The 18,063-nt window shown below is 46.2% G+C and overlaps 1 protein-coding gene across 4 annotated transcripts in view; it reads right to left on the reverse strand.

Moving 5' to 3' along the window:
- The window catches only part of nrg1 (neuregulin 1), a 204,323-nt gene that overhangs the window by 73,068 nt on the left and 113,192 nt on the right, over positions 1-18,063 (reverse strand). The window lies entirely within an intron of this gene.

Consider the following 18,063-nt stretch of genomic DNA (forward strand, 5'->3'; position numbering starts at 1 on the left):
CTAGCATGTCTTTTGGACTGTGGGAGGAAATTGGAGCACCCGGAGGAAACCCACACAGACACAGGGAGAGCAGTGCAGGCTCCACACAGACAGCAACCCAAGCCAAAAATCAATCCCTGGTGCTGTGAGGCAGCAGTGCTAACCACTGTGCCACCATGCCACCCATTGGGTAATATTAGTGGTAAAAATAAAGAAAAACCATTAACTTTGTGACTCTGGTACATGAGTCTTGCACCATTAAACTTTGGTAGCTGTGCTTACAGTTGAAGCTGGAAGTGGGCATGAGAATATTGCCATGGTTATTTCTTCCCGCATAGTGTCGTGAAACAATAATGAAGCATGGCAAGTAAGGGAGAAGGCCAGAAGGAGCAGGCCATTCAGCCCTCCAGTCAGTTCTATCGTTCATGTCCATTACAACCAAGCTACATCTCAACACTTTCTTCTTCCATATCTTTTTTTTATTCCAATTCAATCAAATCAAGTCCAATTCAGAGTCTCAGCAAGTTGAGACATCCCCGATCCAAGCTGACAAGACAGAACTCTCAACTCGGAGGGCATCCTCCGGGTGCTCCGGTTTCCTCCCACAGTCCAAAGATGTGCGGGTTAGGTTGATTGGCCGTGCTAAAATTGCCCCTTAGTGTCCTAAAAATGCTTAGATTAGAGGGGTTAGTGGGTAATAATACGTAGGAATATGGGGGTAGAGCTTGGGTGGGATTGTGGTCAGTGCAGACTTGATGGGCCGAAGGGCCTCTTTCTGCACTGTAGAGTTCTATGATCTTGGGCTTGATCTACATGATCCAAACTGATTGGAGTAGGCATAGCTCCTCCTCCAAGGCTTGATCTCATTTGCATCTTTGCCAAAAGGCTGAGATGCCGCTTTTAAAAATTGCTTCAAATGAAGCTAAAATGTTACCTAATGACTTCATCCAAGTACAGCATGTACTTGGTTCATCTTAGCCAAAAGGCCGAGAAGATAGCTCTTGGTGCCGTTAGTCAGCAAAAACCTTCAATCACGACAACAACTTGCATTTATATGGCACCTTTAATGCAGTGAAACATCACAAGTTGCTTTACAGAGTACAGAGGAAAGATTGACACCAAGGGATGTAAGGCAATAGTCGAGCAAGTTGTCCTACTTTTTACCCTGGAGCGTAAGAGACTTAGGGGTGATTTTATAGAGATCTATAAAATATAGATCAGTTCGATAGTCAGCATCTTTTCTCAAAGGTAGGGGAGTCTAAAACTAGAGGGTATAGGTTTAAGGTGAGGGGGAGAGATACAAAAGGGTGCAGAGGGGCAATTTTTTCACACAGAGTGGTGAGTGTCTGAACAAGCTGCCAGAGACAGTATTAGAGGCAGGTACAATTTTGTCTTTTAAAAAGCATTTAGACAGTTACATTAGCAAGATGGCTATAGATGGCTATGGGCCAAATGTGGGCAATTAGGACTAACAGTGGTTTAAAAAAAAAGTGGAATGGACAGGTTGGGCTGAATGACCTGTTTCCATGCTGTAAACTTCTATGACTCTGTGACAAATGATGACAAGCTTGGTCAAAGAGTGTTGGAAATGAGGATAGAAGCGGGGAGAAGGCGGAGAGGTTTCCGTGAGCCAATTCCAGAGCTTAACAGACACCAATGATGGAGTTAATATCAAGGATGTTCAAAAGGCCAGAAGTGGGTGAAAGCAGAGATCTCAAAAGCTAGCCGCGCTGGAGGAGGCTACAGAGATAGGGGTGAAGAATAACCAAGGCGAGATTTGAAAACAAGAATGGGAATTTTAAAACTGTGGTATCGCCGGATTGGAAGGCAATGTCAAATCAGAGAGCACCGTGGCGATGGTTGAATGGAACTTGTCAGGAGGCAGAAAAGCTCTAATTGATGCCCACAACCTTCAGCCTATTTGGTGGAGTGAGTTGAAGATTTCCTTTATGTGAAAAAGTGTTTTCTGATTTCACTTCTGATCAGCCTCGTTCTAAGTTTAAGATTATCCCAAATTCTTCTAGACTCCCTCCACCCAATTACTTCATTGAAACTGCCCCATCGATCTCTAACATTTGCTTAGTTCATTTCCCCTACTTTCTCAATGCACGAAAACACAAGCCAGGTTTACACAAGCTATCTGCGATGCTTTTGTGTCTGGTGTCATGCTGGTGAATCTGATCATGGAATCCCTGCAGTACAGGAGAGGCCGTTCAGCCCATCAAGTCTGCACCGATTCTCTGGCAGAGTAGCTAACCCAGGCCCTATCCCTGTAACCCCACACATTTACCTTGGCTAATCTATTTAACCTACACATCCTTTGACACTAAGGGGCAATTTAGCACGGCTAATCCAACTAAACTGTGGGAAGAAACCGGCGCATCTGGAGGAAACCCATGCAGACACGGGGAGAATGTGCAAACTCCGCACAGTAACCCAAGCCGGGAATCCAACCCAGGTCCCAGGAGTTGAGGGAACAGTGCTAAACCACTGTGCCATAGTATTGCCCATATCTATGCTGTACTCTCTCCGGGACACATATACTCTTTCCTAGCCAAAGTCAGTCAAAGTATTTCCTTCACGGAAAATACAACCTAAAAGCATTTTGTGCTGCTGTCCAAATGAAATATAAATGTGTGTCACTTATGTGGTTGCACTGGCAGAATCTACCAGTGCCTGGACTGCTCCTGGGAATGTGGTAGGTCAGGAAGAGACCACCAACACTCCACCCATCAACAAATCACCAGTGATCCCGAGCTCTTTGCCAAAATAATTCTGAAGACATCCGCTTCCAAAAATTCCTTCAGCTTTGGCCTCAAATCCTGTGCAATCCTGCAGGATATTGGTTTACTGCCTGCTGATCTCCTCGGATACTACAATTTCAAATTCCATTCGCGATGGATGCACAGATGGGCAGATGGGATGACTGCAAGAGGGAGTGCTCTGTCCAATAGAGAGTGCAGTGCTGGGTGATACTGCTGCCTGTCAGACGTGTATCTGTCTGTCACAATCAGTTGTGGAATGTTTCCTTCCTACTTTCCGATCGAGATTGGAGTTTTGTTCTTTAGGAAGCTGTGATTATGTTATTTAAAATATGGAACAAATCTGTTAAATTTCAATAACGGTGAAAGAGAAAAACCCAAGAAATTAGGATTGCAATGCATAATATTGTATTGCAGAGTAATGCCAACCCTCCATTCAGGAAATGTACCGGCATAACAAAATAAATAAAATGCAGATAAAGCAAAACCCATCTATCATTGTCTTTATGTGTGGTGATATGTCATCTCCGTAGTTCTGCAGTCCAAAAGACATGCTGGTTAGGTGCAATGGCCACGCTAAATTCTCCCTCAGTGTACTGGAACAGGCACCGGAGTGCGGCAACTGGGGGAATTTTCACAGTAACTTCATTGCAGTGTTAATGTAAGCCTAACTGTGACACTTGTGGGCAGCATGGTGGCACAGTGGTTACCACAGCTGCCTCACAGCGCCAGGGACCTGGGTTCGATTCCCGGCTGGGTCACTGTCTGTGTGGAGTTTGCACGTTCTCCCCATGTCTGTCTTGGATGTGCTCCGGTTTCCTCCCACCACCTGAAAGGTGTGCAGGTTAAGTGAGTCGGCTGTGCCAACTTGCCCCTTAGTGTCTGGGGGGACTAGCGAGGATAAGTGCATGGGTTAATGGGAATAGGGCCTGGCAGGGATTGTGGTCGGTGCAGACTCGATGGGCGAAATGGCCTCCTCCGGCACTGTAGGGATTCTATGAATTTTCTCTATGATTATTCTGTGACACTAATAAATAAACATTAAAAGCATGAGTGATGATCCAGATTGCAATGCAGCCATGAAAGATGAGGCAAATTAAAAATGTGACTGCACCAAGTTGATTTGAGGGGGAATTGATGCGACTTATGTACAAGCAGGCACCAAATCTGGGTAGCTCTAACTTTTAAGTTTGTGATATGACTAACCCTGCACCTGCCTGCCTTGATTGTGTGAAATTGGGGTCAATTGAACTCACGATTGAGATTGCCATTGACAGTAGCTAAAAGTGATCAGTGAATTATGTCAGAGACCTAATATAATAACAGGCACCCAGATTGGGTCTCAATCTGCTCCTCTGTATGAACGGCATATATTAAGATGCTCTCAAATTTTCATTCCTTCCCCACACTGAGGATTTATTATGATCCATGTAAGCACCAAAGCAAACCTGACACATTGAGTATAAATTAAATCTCGTACAAGGGTTGCACATTTCATTCATTTCTTATTGCCGGGACCTACTTCTCCTGTAGCTGGTGTAAAATAGGCCGAGAATCATCTAATGTTACAACTCAGGAGGAGGAAATTAGGCTATTTTAAACATTGCAGTTAAATATCCTTCCAGCGCACTTTCAGGCTGTGCATTCCGGGTCAGGGCAACCCGATACACAAATCTCCTCAAAGCCCCTCTGGATTAAATCTTGTGTCCCACAATTTCTGACTCCCACTGTTAGTGGAAACAGTTTCTCCCCGTCTATTTAGAATGCGCCATGGTGGCACAGGGATTACAGCAGCAGGGATTTGGGTTCGAATCCAGCCTGGGAAGACTGTCTGCAGTGGAGTTAGCACGTCCTCCCTTCCAGACTGCAAGGATGTGCAGGTTAGGTAGATTGGCCAAGCTAAATTAGTGTCTTAAAATGTGTAGGTTAATGGTTTATCCATAGGTTACGGGGAATAGGACAGGGGAGAGGGTGTGGGTAAGATATTTTATCAGACTAGATGGGTTGAATGGCCTCTTCTGCACTGGAGGGATTCTTTGATCCTATTCTATTATTTGTCATGCCCAACCTGCCTATTATCCAATCCTGCATGGAATCAATAGTTTCCAAGTTTTATATTGGTTCTCAATCGAAATGAACTTATGAGAGATTGCACAGCAAGGTTAGCATTGCGTTCAGAAGATGCAACAACACTATCCAAAAACTCGTGCAGGCAAAATTCTCTAAGGAATTGGGAAAGGGCTGGATTCAAGGAATCTCCATTGTGTAGAATCAGCAAATGTGCCTATTGACCTGTTCTGACCCGAATTGTGAACTAGTCCACCTGTGACAAGGCTGCCGCATTCAACAGATTGAATACACAGGGACTTATTTTGCTCTCTTGGTCCCGGACGAGTGCCATTGCCTCTGGCACTGCATTCCTCTTAAGAATCAACTGTGGCTCTGGCTGCTGTTGTGGATTTTCCGGCCCTTTTCATTCTTCTTGCCCTCGAGCGAAATTCCCACTAGGATACACAGGAGGATCTGCTGGCTGACAGATCTTAGCAAAAGGCCAGCCACTGAGAAAAGGGGCACAAGTAATCAGGAGGGGTGGAGGTGGAGAGGAAACCTCCATACTCCGGCTCTGATATGCTTCTAAACATTATGCCTGACCCTAGGCAGAACGGAAGATAAAAATCTGTTTTCGTAGACTCATACAGTGCAGAAGGAGGCCATTCGGCCCATCAAGTCTGCACCGACCACAATCCCATCCAGCCCCTAACTCCACACATTTACCCTAGCTAGTTCCCCGACGCCAAGGCACAATTTAGCATAGCCGATCCATCTAACTAGCACATCTTTGGACTGTGGGAGGAAACCGGAGCACCCGGAGGAAACCCACGCAGACATGAGGAGAATGTGCAAACTCCACGCAGGCAGTGACCCAAGTTGAGAATTGAACCTGGGTCCCTTGACGCTGTGAGGCAGGTGTGCTAACCACAGTGCCACCTACCGCTTTTATTAACTCTACACTTAAATGCAAAAAAGTCAAGTCTCTAGAATGGCAGATGTGTGGTCTATCAGGTATTTGGGACAGGTATGACGCTTGCTGATATTGTAAAGTGGGCGATATCGCGCCAGCCACCAGTTTATACAGCTCTCCTCGCTTTTTCTGGTAAAAGGAAGTCACGATAGATGTAAAGGGCTGGCACACTGATATGGCCAACTTTACAATCTTGCCAAAAGTTAAAACTGCCCTCACTCGATCTTCAATCTGGACTGACATTTCAGAAAATGAAAACACTAAAAAGGATCTTGGGACTCATTTGGCATATCTGTGTTCAGTTTAAATAAATGTGATCCTATGTCACATAAAACAGGGTGTGGTTACTGAGCGGGGTTCACGCACCAATGCCCTTGGCTATGGAGTGATGAGCAATGGGCCCACTCTTGCTGGATCCCCAACCTCAGCTGGACTGCATTGGGTAGATGGAGAGGGAAAAGCAGATGCTTTCTTTCCCTCAGTCTAGGTACTATGGGCTGAATGGCCTCCTTCTGGGGATTCCATGGTTCCCTTGACAAGATGGTAAAAGGACTGAAGGACTAATTTAAGCCACTCTCTCACACGTTCTAACAACTGACTTGAAAGGCATGTCTGAGCAAGTCCAAAGTTAAGTGACTTGGCAATGACCTTCTGGGCACAGTGTTGATGTGTGGGGGTAGGACAAAGGGGAAGGAGCAAAACATTACTAACAGGTTGTTAAAATACTCGTTTGAGATGACAGCATTTCTGAAAACAGTGTTTTCTTCACAACTAGTGTCAAGATTTGCAGATGCAATTAAAAATTGCTTGTCAAGCTTCCCACGGAGAGCTGTGAAGTTCGCTGAAATGGTGTTACTCGATGAGCTCATTGGAAACCTTCCCGCCTTGTGGGTGTCAGGTGAAAACAAGACCACTCACCATCTGGAAGGTGAGGCTTCCAGGAGATTCGAAGTTTGGGCTTGCAATCTTTATCACAAGAGGCTGCCTCTGACACAAAAGTTAACACATTCGCGGATAAGCAGCAAAACTTTCGTTCAGGTAGAATCGTAGAATCCCTACAGGGCAGAAGGAGGCCATTTGGCCCACTGTGTCTGCACTGGCCACTATCCCACCCGGGCCCTATTCCCGCAACCCCTCATATTTACCCTGCTAATTATCTGGGTCAACTTATCAACCCAACCCGCACACCTTTGGACTGTGGGAGGAAACCCTGGCAGACGCCGGGAGAATGTACAACATCCACACAAACAGTGACCCGAGGCTGGAATTGAACACAGGTCCCTGGCATTGTGAGGCAGCAGCGTGACCATTGTGCCATCGAGCCGCCTTTAACACACCCCAAAGCACCACCACCCCACCCAAGGGAGTCAGACAATGAACCACATGAAAGACGATGGTCACAATTCTCCTGCCATTCACGCCGGTGAGATTCTCCAGTTCCACCTGCAGCACACCCCCGCCCATGGGTTTCCGTGGGGTGATGTCAGTGGGAGTTCTCATGGATAGCGGCGAGACCAGAGAATCCCGCCGTTAGCGCATAACGCGCCATCTCCAGCCAACAGGAAACACTGGATTGGGAGTCCGGAGAATCTCACCCAATATTAGGACAGGCGGTCAAAAGCTTGGTCAAAGGAGTGGGTGTTACACTGAAGTGGTGGCATGAATAAGGAAAATGTATGCAGAAGCTCCAAAGAATATTATTTCAAGAATCTTATCTGGTAGAACTCCACAATTGCTGGTTCCCAGTTACTGGCAGCATCGCCAGCTCCTTTTTTCCCTCCATTCCATGTAATTCTTGTTTTCCTTTCAGGTTGCAATAATGATCATCACACACACAGCCCACACAGAAGGATGGAAAGGTCTCATACTAGGAGCTCTTTAATGCCTCATATAAGGGTGCGCTTTGAACCACGTCACAGGGACACAGTCAGCGATAACTGTGACATAAATAAAATTAAAACTCACAGCACAGCACATTTCCCAGGACCTACTCCAACATGTAACTGAACGTCAAAGCATATTTGGTTCGTAAGATATAGGAACAAAATTAGGCCATTCGGCCCACTGAGTCCACTCCGCCATGTGATCATTGCTGATACGCTCCTCATCCCCATTTTCCTGCCTTCTCCTCGTAACCCTTCAACCCATTACCAATTAAAAATCCTTAAATTTACTCACTGTCCCAGCATCCACCATACTTTGGGGTAGCAAGTTCCAGAGATTCGCAACACTTTGCAGCTCACTAACTCGTGCTTCTCAATCACACTGGACTCAGGCGTACAGTCTAGCTGACTTTGAAGAATGTGATCAAGAGTTAGTGCCATTTTTTCCTGACTCTACACACTCAAGGTGAGGGACAGGAGAATTAGGGGATGTGAAGAAACTAGATACGCAATAGAGATTCTGTACTAGAACATGTGTGATAGTGTAGGCATCTTCCTACTTTTCATGAAATGCCACTGTTTCCTTTCACCCCCTTCAGGCGCCACACCCAAACATGGTGTTGGTGACCATGGACATCCATTGGATACAGAGGCTGGAATTTTACCAGCATGCCTGCCCCGATTCCGGGGGCGGGCCTGGGTCAGAGAACAGCATTCTCCGCAGGGCTTGGGCAAGATCGTACAAAACGCAGGCGGACGTGCTGATAAAATTCCACCCAGAGTCTATGATTCTGCTTGCCAAAGTGCTGCAGTGGTTTGCTGTTACCTTTTGCAATATGACTGACCAATAAACCTTCCCATTCTTTGACGTCTGCCATCATTGATGCATTGGAAAGATTTACAGCCTGATAGTCAAACTGTTTGGCCTCATTATGCACACACCTTCCATCAAGTTCTGAACTGGAACGTGACCTTGGATCTTCTGGCCCATATAATGACCCACTGGGACACTGATATGGTGCCACAAGACCTTGCCCATTGTTCTCTGCTTATAAATTGCTTTTGCAGATGGTATGGCAAAACCACCAAGGCTCATGGTCCAATGTCTAGGCCGTGTGGTATGGAATAGAGCATGATACAATATGTAAGGTGCATGGTATAGTGTGCAGCGTTCATTATGGAGTAAGCATAAGTGGTGAAGGGCTCAGGCTGATATTCCAGGCACATGGTACAGTGCACATATATGACCATTCCCATTGCCACATAGAAGAATAAATAGAGAGTAAATCGATGGTTTTGATTGTGACTACACTAAGGCTATTTTATCAGGTGGGGAAGTCAGTGCTCATCTCAAGCTATCACTCAGAAAATCAGGAAGGAGCTAGGAGAAGTATCTTGAGACAGAATCTTTATGGAGCATGAAATGCTTTGCACAAGGCATGGTTATTGCATAGACTATTGAAAATTCAAATTAAACAAGTATTGTTAAGAATACAAAGCTATGTGACAATAGCAGGGCCAGGAAATAAGATTTGCATTGCTACAGCAAAGTGCTAGTATGGACATGATGGGCCAATTAGCCATTCTCTGTGCTACAAACTTTTAAAGTTTGACTATAAGGTCATAAAATGTAGGAGCATTAGGCCGTTCGGCTCATCGAGTCTGCTCCTGCCATTCAACGAGATCATGACTGATCTGATACGAAAATCCTCAACTCCACTTTCCTGTCTTATCCCCATAACCCTTGATTCCCTTACTGATTAAAAATCAGACTATCCCAGCCTTCGGGCAGCACGGTGGCACAGTGGTTAGCACTGCTGCCTCACAGTGCCAAGGACCTGGATTCAATTCTGGCCTTGGGTGACTCTGTGTGAAGTTTGCACATTCTCCCCATGTCTGCCAGGGTTTCCTCCGGGCGCTCCGGTTTTCTCCCACAGTCCAAAGATGTGCATGTTAGCTGGATTGCTCATTCTTAGTATCAGGAGGAATTAGCAGGGTAATTACATGGGATTATGGAGATAGGGTCTGAGTGGAATTGATGTCGTTGCAGGTTCAACAGGCTGAATGGTCTCCTTCTGGCTTCTGTGAACATGCTTAATGATCCAGCCTCTTCTGCTCTCTGTGGTAAATAATTCCACAGATTCACTAACCTCTGAGAGAAGAAAGTCTTCCTTACTTCTATTAAGTGGGCAACCCCTTAACCTGAGATGTCGTCATCTGGTCCTAGGCTCTCCCATAGTTTGGGGATAATAGAACATAGAATAGAGCGTAGAACATTACAGCATAGTGCAGAGGAAATAAGCTCTCAGCATCTACCCTGTTGAGCCCCCTGAGAATCTGGCATATTTATATTGCTCCCTGAGATCTGTGTGGGTTTGGGGTGTGCCAACAGAGTGGGTTCTCAAGACTAACTGCTTCCCAAACACTCACATTAGCTTCTTTATCTTTTAAACCAATGCCTGGCAGAAGGAGCAGCTTTGCCGCTGCAACACTTTGAGCTCTGTGTTCCCCATTATACAAAAGAACAAGGCAAAGCCAAATAGACGTCTGTCTCCCTGGGTTTATCCTGAACCTTGGAACAGAGATGAAAAGGTTCCTCCCAGTGCTGGTGGCAAGCGTTTAGCATTGAGCAATCTTGGCCAGCTGTAACCCAGCTGCCTCAGTGGGGGACAGAGCAAAACGTGAGGTTGTCCACAGCGCAGTGAAAGGTTGACACTGAAACTGGCGGTTCCCCTGAGGAGATGGCCCCTCTGCGCATTGAATTGATTCACAATGGAACCCAAGGAGCAGCTCCTTTGAGATTTGGGATTTAAGGCCCATTGTTAGGAATTTGTTCAACAACTCAAGCTGCCTTTGTGTGGTCCTTGCCCGGAGCGACAAAAATGGTAAAACGCCCAGTGCCAAATGTTTTTTCATGTTAAAGAAAAAGATTTCTTTTAAAGCCTCTGCATAATCAGCGACCAGTCACAACCCAATGCAATGCATTTTGATTTGCTTCGATTTATTATTGTCACATGTATTAGTATATAGTGAAATTGTTTCTTGCCTATACAGACAAAGCATACTGTACAGAGAGAAGGAAAGGAGCGGGTGTAGTGTTCCAGTCATAGCTAGGGCATTTCAAGCTTTCGGTGCATGAGTAATGATCACTCTCAATCAGTTCTGATAATCAGTTGTTAAATCTGATTTGTTGAGTTATTACAGCATCATTGTCGTCCTGATAATCATGGGCGGCAAGGGTGGCTCAGTGGTTAGCACTGCTGCCTCACAGTGCCAGAGACCCGGGTTCGATTCCGGCCTCGGATATGGCCGTGTGTGGAGTGTGTGCCTGTGTGGAGTTTGCACATTCTCCCCATGTCTGCATGGGTTTCCTCCGGGTGCTGCAGTTTCGTCCTACGATGTGCAGGTTAGGTGGATTGGCCATGCTAAATTGCCCCTTAGTGTCAGTAGCAGGGTAAATGCACGGGATATGGGCTAGGGCCTGGGTGGAATTGTTGTCAGTTCAGGCTTGCTGGGCTGAATGGCCTCCTTCTGTACTGTAGAGAGTCTATGATTCTATAATTGGGATTGTTCTCCTCAGAACTCATGGAGTAAAAGAGAGGAGAGGGTGTTTAAAGTGTCGAGGGGTTCTGATAGAAGTGCAGAGAGAAAAATCAACAGGAGGATGGGAACCAAAATGTGTATATAAAACGGGCAAAAAAGAAAACCAGGAGGAAATGATTGGGAAAGAAATGAGGAGAATTCTTTTCCTTCCCTGCTTTCCCGCACAAGGAATTGATTTAGAATGAAAACAGTCAATTGTAACTTTCTGAAGGATTTCCATTTCAAAAGGATAAAAAAAGTCCAGGGCTATGGGATTAAAAAAAGTAGCGCAGGGAGTTCTTTCAAAGAGTTAGAACAGACATAATGGGCCAAATGGCCTCCCTTGAAGCTTTAAGATTCCACTGACTCAAGCATCATTCAGTTTTGAGGACAATTCATGGTCTCACCAGATTATTAGGTATGTTATTCCAAAAAAAAATATACTTTTTTGGTAAGGTCGGGAAGAAGCAGAGAGACAATCACACATACATCGAAATGCCAAGAAGCACATAATTCCAGTGCTTATTCTCAACTCTGAAGCATGATAATTAAGTGGCGTAAACAGAATTAATCCACAAATGATGCCAAGGGACTTAAAAACTAAAAGAAAATGCTGTTCACCCATTAGGGTTTAAAAAAAAAACTTCAGAAGGAAATAAAATTCATTAAAAATGAAGCCTTAGGTCCAAAGCAAAACCGAAACAATTAGGGGGCTCCGTCCTTGGCACAACAGCATTAAACTGGTTCTTTACTCGAGATGGAACCTTGTCAAAATCCTTAAAGCCCTTCGATCTGCATTTGTGCGTGTTGTAAGTCTATATTTGCTCACTTTCTACCGAAAGTGACAATTCTCTTTTAGGAACCTTGCTGCTGACAGAATCTCTAATTGACTGTACAATGCACATTATTCAAAATGACTAATGAGGTCCTCCCACATCTCTCCCCAGGCAAGGGACCACTGCAGTGGGAATGATGCCAGATGGGCACTTCAGTTGATGGCAAGGTACCTTTGCTTTATTAGAAAAGGACATCGCGCAGGAGGATTAGAATCACAGAACCCCTACAGTGTAGAAGGAGGCCATTCGACCCATCGGGTCTGCACTGACTAATCCCCCTAACCTACACATCTTTGGACACAAAGACCCTCATTTCAGTGGCACAGCCACCCAAAGCTCATAAAATCATGCCCAAGGCCACCAGGGAATGCCATACTGGGACCCTCACTCACCCCGATTTCAGGGCGGCTGTGCCAACAAAATTATGGCCTTAGGGTAGGATTTTCCAGCGCACTTGCCCCAAGGGCAGAGAATCCCGGCCGAGTTCAATGGACCTTTGCATGGTCTGTGTCGGGACTCGTAGCGGGCAGAGTGGGAAAATTCTGCCCTAAGGGTCAATTGTGCATGGCCAATCCATCTAACCTGCACGTCTTTTGGACTGTGGGACGAAGCTGGAGCATCTGGAGGAAACCCACATAGACTCAGGGAGAAGTTGCAGATTTCCCACAGCCAGTCACCCAAAGCCGGAATCGAACCCAGGTCCCTGGCGCTGTGAGGGAGGCAGCAATGCTAACCACTGTGCCATCGTGCTGCCCCACTTTATATAAGGCTTTTTTTTCTCCTATCAGGGGAGGAAGGGGGTGGGGAGGAGCTGCGGGGGGACAGAAGCGGGAGGGGGAGGTGGAGAAATGGGTAAGTTAAAGCTTAAAGGATTATTGGCATCAGGAGTTTCTGGTTTGCCAGCCAAGGAATTATGTTCTGAGGACAATATGGTAACACTGTCCTGGTCCCCCCACGCCAACACTATAGTGCAGAAAGCCCAACAACGCCTCTAATTTCCTAGAAGATAAGGAAACTTGGCATGTCTGCTACGACACTCACCAATTTTTACAAATGCACCATAGAAAGCATCCTTTCCAGTTGTGTCACAGCTTGGTATGTGCTCCTGCTCTGCCCAAGACCGCAGGAAACTACAAAAGGTCATGAATGTGGCCCAATCCATCATGCAAACCAGCCTCCCATCCATTGACTCTGTCTACACTTCGCCCTGCCTCGACAAAGCAGCCAGCATAGTTAAGGGCCCCATGCAGCCCGACATCCTCTCTTCCATTTTCTTCGGTCAGGAAAAAGATGCAAAAGTCTAAGGTCACGTACCAACTGACTCAAGAGCAGCTTCTTCCCTGCTGCCATCAGACTTTTGAACGGGCCAACCTCGCATTAAGTTGATCTTTCTCTACACCCTGGCTAAGACTGTAACACCACATTCTGCACTCTCTCCTTTCCTTCTCTATGCTTTGTCTGTATAGCGTGTAAGAAACAATGCTTTTCACTGTATGTTAATACACGTGACAATAATAAATCAAACCAAATCAATGTCCTTTCAGTCTTGATTGGAAAATAATGTTGGGCCATAATCTCGCACCCAAGACTCTTTGTGACGTATACAAAGGTGATCGGAGGCTGGGAATGGAACGGGACCCACAGCTAATGGCCAACTTCTGCCTGCTTTTACCAACTGCCACAAGCCCTCCACGCTCACCGCCCTCCGAATCAGTGGTGCTGCAGTCCCTTTAATTGCACTGCAAGTCACATCCAGTAATCATTATCATACAAAGCGTGACAATGTGCTGATCTATAGCTCCTTGGCTGGTAGGGGGTGTATAATAATTGACCAATATAAGCGAGCGCTGTGTTTGGAAATATAAAAAAAATGCAAGGCATGAATAAAAATATTCTAAAAATCTCCAGGGAGCATGATGAAATCAGCACTGAGGAATGATAGATGAGACTTCTTTCACAATTACACCGTGTCACTAAATAGTCCTCTTAGTTAATGGTAAGCCCTGAACTGTTGCCTTCCACTTCAGCGTTCAGCTCAAATAAGACCAAGATAAAAATGGCTGCTTTGCAAAGCAGCAATACATCTCTCCCGGATGTCAGCCCATCGAGTGTTTTAAACGAGCAAAAGTCCCCCTTTTCTCATTTCCTTAATTGATTTTCTGATTTATTTTAAAATCCATGCTCCACTCCGGCGCACTTCCGTTAAGGAAATGTACCAGGGTCTCTGTCACGCCACTCAATACTGGGATCACATTCCTTTGCAGTCAATTTGTAACCGGGAAGGATTCATTAAACTGCCTTTGGCAAGAGAGTGCCAAATCGATGAATCGTTATGGGGTGAGCTGCCACATGCAGCAACAATCTGCAGATGTCTGCAATCGGTACAATTACTGTAAGGAATAAAATGGCTCAAAAGCCCTTACAGAGCTGGTTCTGGTTGGCAGAGAGCCAACAATGCTAAAGTCAAGGGGTCAATGCACTGCATGAAATGCAAATCTCCGAGAGCGCGATACTGCAGAGATATCTTTACACCCATCTGTGGCCACCGCAGACCATTTGCGTGCACGCGCGTGGCCTCTCTGCGTGACCTCCGGCCCTCGGACCGTGTGGTCTACTCGGAGAGCGATCGGGTTGTGGAGGTCACTGCCATGTGCAGTGCTCCGTGTGAAGACGTATTTGCGGGGGGGGAGGCGTTAGATAAGAACCTGAGGGAGAAAAGGAATACAAGAAGCTGGTGACAGGGTGAGAAGGAGTATGGCAGTGGGGAGGGAGGGCAGGGACGCAGGTTGGGGTGGGGGTGCAGGGGATTGGTAGCGGTGGGGGGGGGTGCTGTTGTTTGTGGCTCACATGGAGCAGAAACACCAGCAAAGAAAGTTGAACCGAATAGTTTCTTCCGAGCACAATGCTATGTAAAACCAAGCACTGGCACCTATCGAGGATTCAGTACCTCCAATATGTCCTCCATCCAAATTAAGAGTCTGATTTCCAAAGAATTACTGAAATATTTATAATCCTGGCACCTTTCATACCAGCGGCCATCACCATCCCTGCTATCTTTCCATCGGGGTTCCTTACTTATGATGCTGTGTATAGAATCATAGAATCCTACAGTCCACAAGGAGGCCATTTGGCCCAATGAGTCTACCCCAACCACAATCCCACTAAGGCTCTATCCCCATAAGTCCATAAAATTACCCTAGCTAGTCCCCCGGGCACTAGGGGGTAATTTAACATGGCTAACCCACTTAACACGCACATCTTTGGACTGTGGGAATAAACTGGAGCACCCGGAGGAAACCCACGCAGATATGGGGAGAATGTGCAAACTCCACACAGACAGTGACCCAAACCAGGAATTGAACCCTGGTCCCTGGCGCCGTGAGGCAGCAGTGCTAACCACTGTGCTGCCCATGTATGACAAACACTTTCTTGTCAAACTGCCAATGGTCATACCTTCCATCAGAAGGTAAGGCAAAAATGTTCTTATTTTCTCTCCTCAGCTGTATGAGATGAATGGACCGCAGGCTATTCACCAGCACGACTGGGCATATCCTCACCCGATTTCCAAATTGGAAATCAGGAGCTGGAGTTCAAGACAATCTTCCACCTTAAACGCCTCCCCCACATAGCCGAGACTCACTTCAGTCAAGTTCTCTTCACCAACTCTGGCTATTGAGCTTTTTGGTCTGTCAGGTTCAGTTACTCGTTAACATGTCCTTCTAGTGGAGAAGACTAACCTTTTCAGTAAGCTCCTTCACCTTCCTGCACATTAATAAATGCAAGCCAATAGGATGTATGTAACTGAAACTGGGACAGAGTCAGCTACCATAGTGCGCAGCAGAGAGAGAAACAAATGTGGTCAATAAATCATTAGAGAATGACATTGATATTTTCTACTTAATGGCGTCTCTTCCTGAATGTAACTTCCCCCATCCACCAAAACAATTACAAATGGACCTCCTGCTTCATTATTGCCAGGATGTCAAACTTGCAAAGAATTTTTCTGTCAATAATAGACTGATCATTTTCCTCACCTCTATCCTTCTACCCTTTTCAGGGCAAACTCACCCATTTCTACCACTTCCTCTCCACATATTGTTAGTAAACACGCTGTTTAGGTTGACTGAAAACATGGAAGGTAATGAGAACAGAAGGTAGGCCCAATCCATCAATTGGTGGCAGGCTAAAATCTCTCACCCTGCTCTTACATCTAAATGGGGGAGGGGGGGGGAGGGAGGTGCGGTGGGGGGGGGGGTGGGATGCACACAATCATTGACCCCCTGACCCGCAGGTGTTGCTCAGCCCATTAGGTCCCATTCAGACTTACAAGGAGGCAGCCTCCAGGCACAGTTTGCAAGGATAGGTTGACAGCTGACCCCTTGGGTTAACTTGTTAAAACGAGTTCCTTTTAAAGAAATATGCACAGAACAAATTTCACTTGCCGTCACTTTAAAGAATAATTTCATGTTCTTATTTCTGACCTTGGAGACAAGAAAATCATTAATTTAATCATGTACCTGTCTCAATGAGAATCAAGAGGTCGCAGACTTAATTGGCAATCGAGACAGGTGGCATCAGAACTAAAGTGGGCCAGATGGATTAGATATAGTTCTTGGGATTAACAGGATCAAGGGATATGGTGGGGTGGGGGGTGGGGGGGGGGGGGGGGGGTGGGAGGAATGAGGGATCAAGATATTGAATTTGATGATCAAAATGAATGGCGGAGCAGACTCAAGGGGCCAATTCCTCTCACTATGCCTCTCCCCCAACCCCAGTCTCCTGCTATTGGTGTCCATCTTAACAAACCGCCCCATTCCCAGCCCAACATGCTCCAATCATGGGCGAGAGAGTGGCACAGTGGTGAGCACAGCTGCCTCACAGCTCGAGTCACTGTCTGCGTGGAGTCTGAACGTTCTCCCCGTGTCTGCGTGGGTTTCCTCCCACAGTCCAAAGATGTGCGGGTTAGGTTGATTGGCCCGGCTAAATTGCCCCCGAGTGTCAGGGGTGCTAGTAGGGTAAATACGGGGATAGGGCCTCGGGGTGGCCGGTGCAGACACGATGGGCTGAATGGCTTCCTTCTGCACCATCGGGATTCTACGAATACTCTTTTATGAATAATGCACAAAATGGAAGGGTCACTGTGCGGCAGTGTATTTTGCTGTCACTCGAGAAACAGGTAATTTTAATCTCATTCCCTGTCGGAGCTCAGCGTTCCCCATCTAAAAATCCCATTGGGCATCTGCTGAGGCAAAATTGCAACCTTGCTGACAGCGAGACATAGGAGAATGCAATTACTGCAACCTGCTGTAAACCGAACATTATGTACTCATACAGTGCCACTCAACTACAAGTGGAAAATCAACACTCAGATTTGATGGAACAAGTGAATTTCTGTTTGTTGACTGGCGCATCGTAATTAGCTTTGCCAACCCTCCAGGAGGTTTTTCCAAGAATTAAAATTGATCTCACAGGTACTGCTCAGTGTAATACCCAGGAGGGGAAAGAAGCCACAAGGGCATTTCTCTGGTTCTCTTTGAATAAATTTGATCATTAGCTCCTTAGAACAAAAATCGAGAGAGGGGAGTGACCATTTGGCTGACAATTGTTTTTAAAGTTTCTTTTATTCGTGTCACAAGTAGGCTTACTTTAACACTGTAACAAAGTTACTGTGAAAATCTCCTAGTCCCCACACTCTGGCTGCTGTTCGGGTACACCGAGGGAGTATTTAGCACGGCCAACGTATCTAACCAGCACACCTTTCGGAGTGTGGGAGGAAACCCACACAGACACAGGGAGAACATGCAGACTCTGCACAGACTGTGACCCAAACTGGGAATCGAACCTGGGTCCCTGGTGCTGCAAGGCAGCAGTGCTAAACATTGTGCCACCGTGCCACCCACGATTGGATAATGCAGAGTCTGCTGGTTTTCCAATTGGCTTGGGAAGGGGGTGCTTTGTGAAGATAAAGTAAAGTTTATTTACCAGTCACAAGTAGATTT

Source organism: Carcharhinus amblyrhynchos, chromosome 1, assembly GCF_965287045.1.
Source record: "Carcharhinus amblyrhynchos chromosome 1, sCarAmb.v2.hapA, whole genome shotgun sequence".
Taxonomy (NCBI): domain Eukaryota; kingdom Metazoa; phylum Chordata; class Chondrichthyes; order Carcharhiniformes; family Carcharhinidae; genus Carcharhinus; species Carcharhinus amblyrhynchos.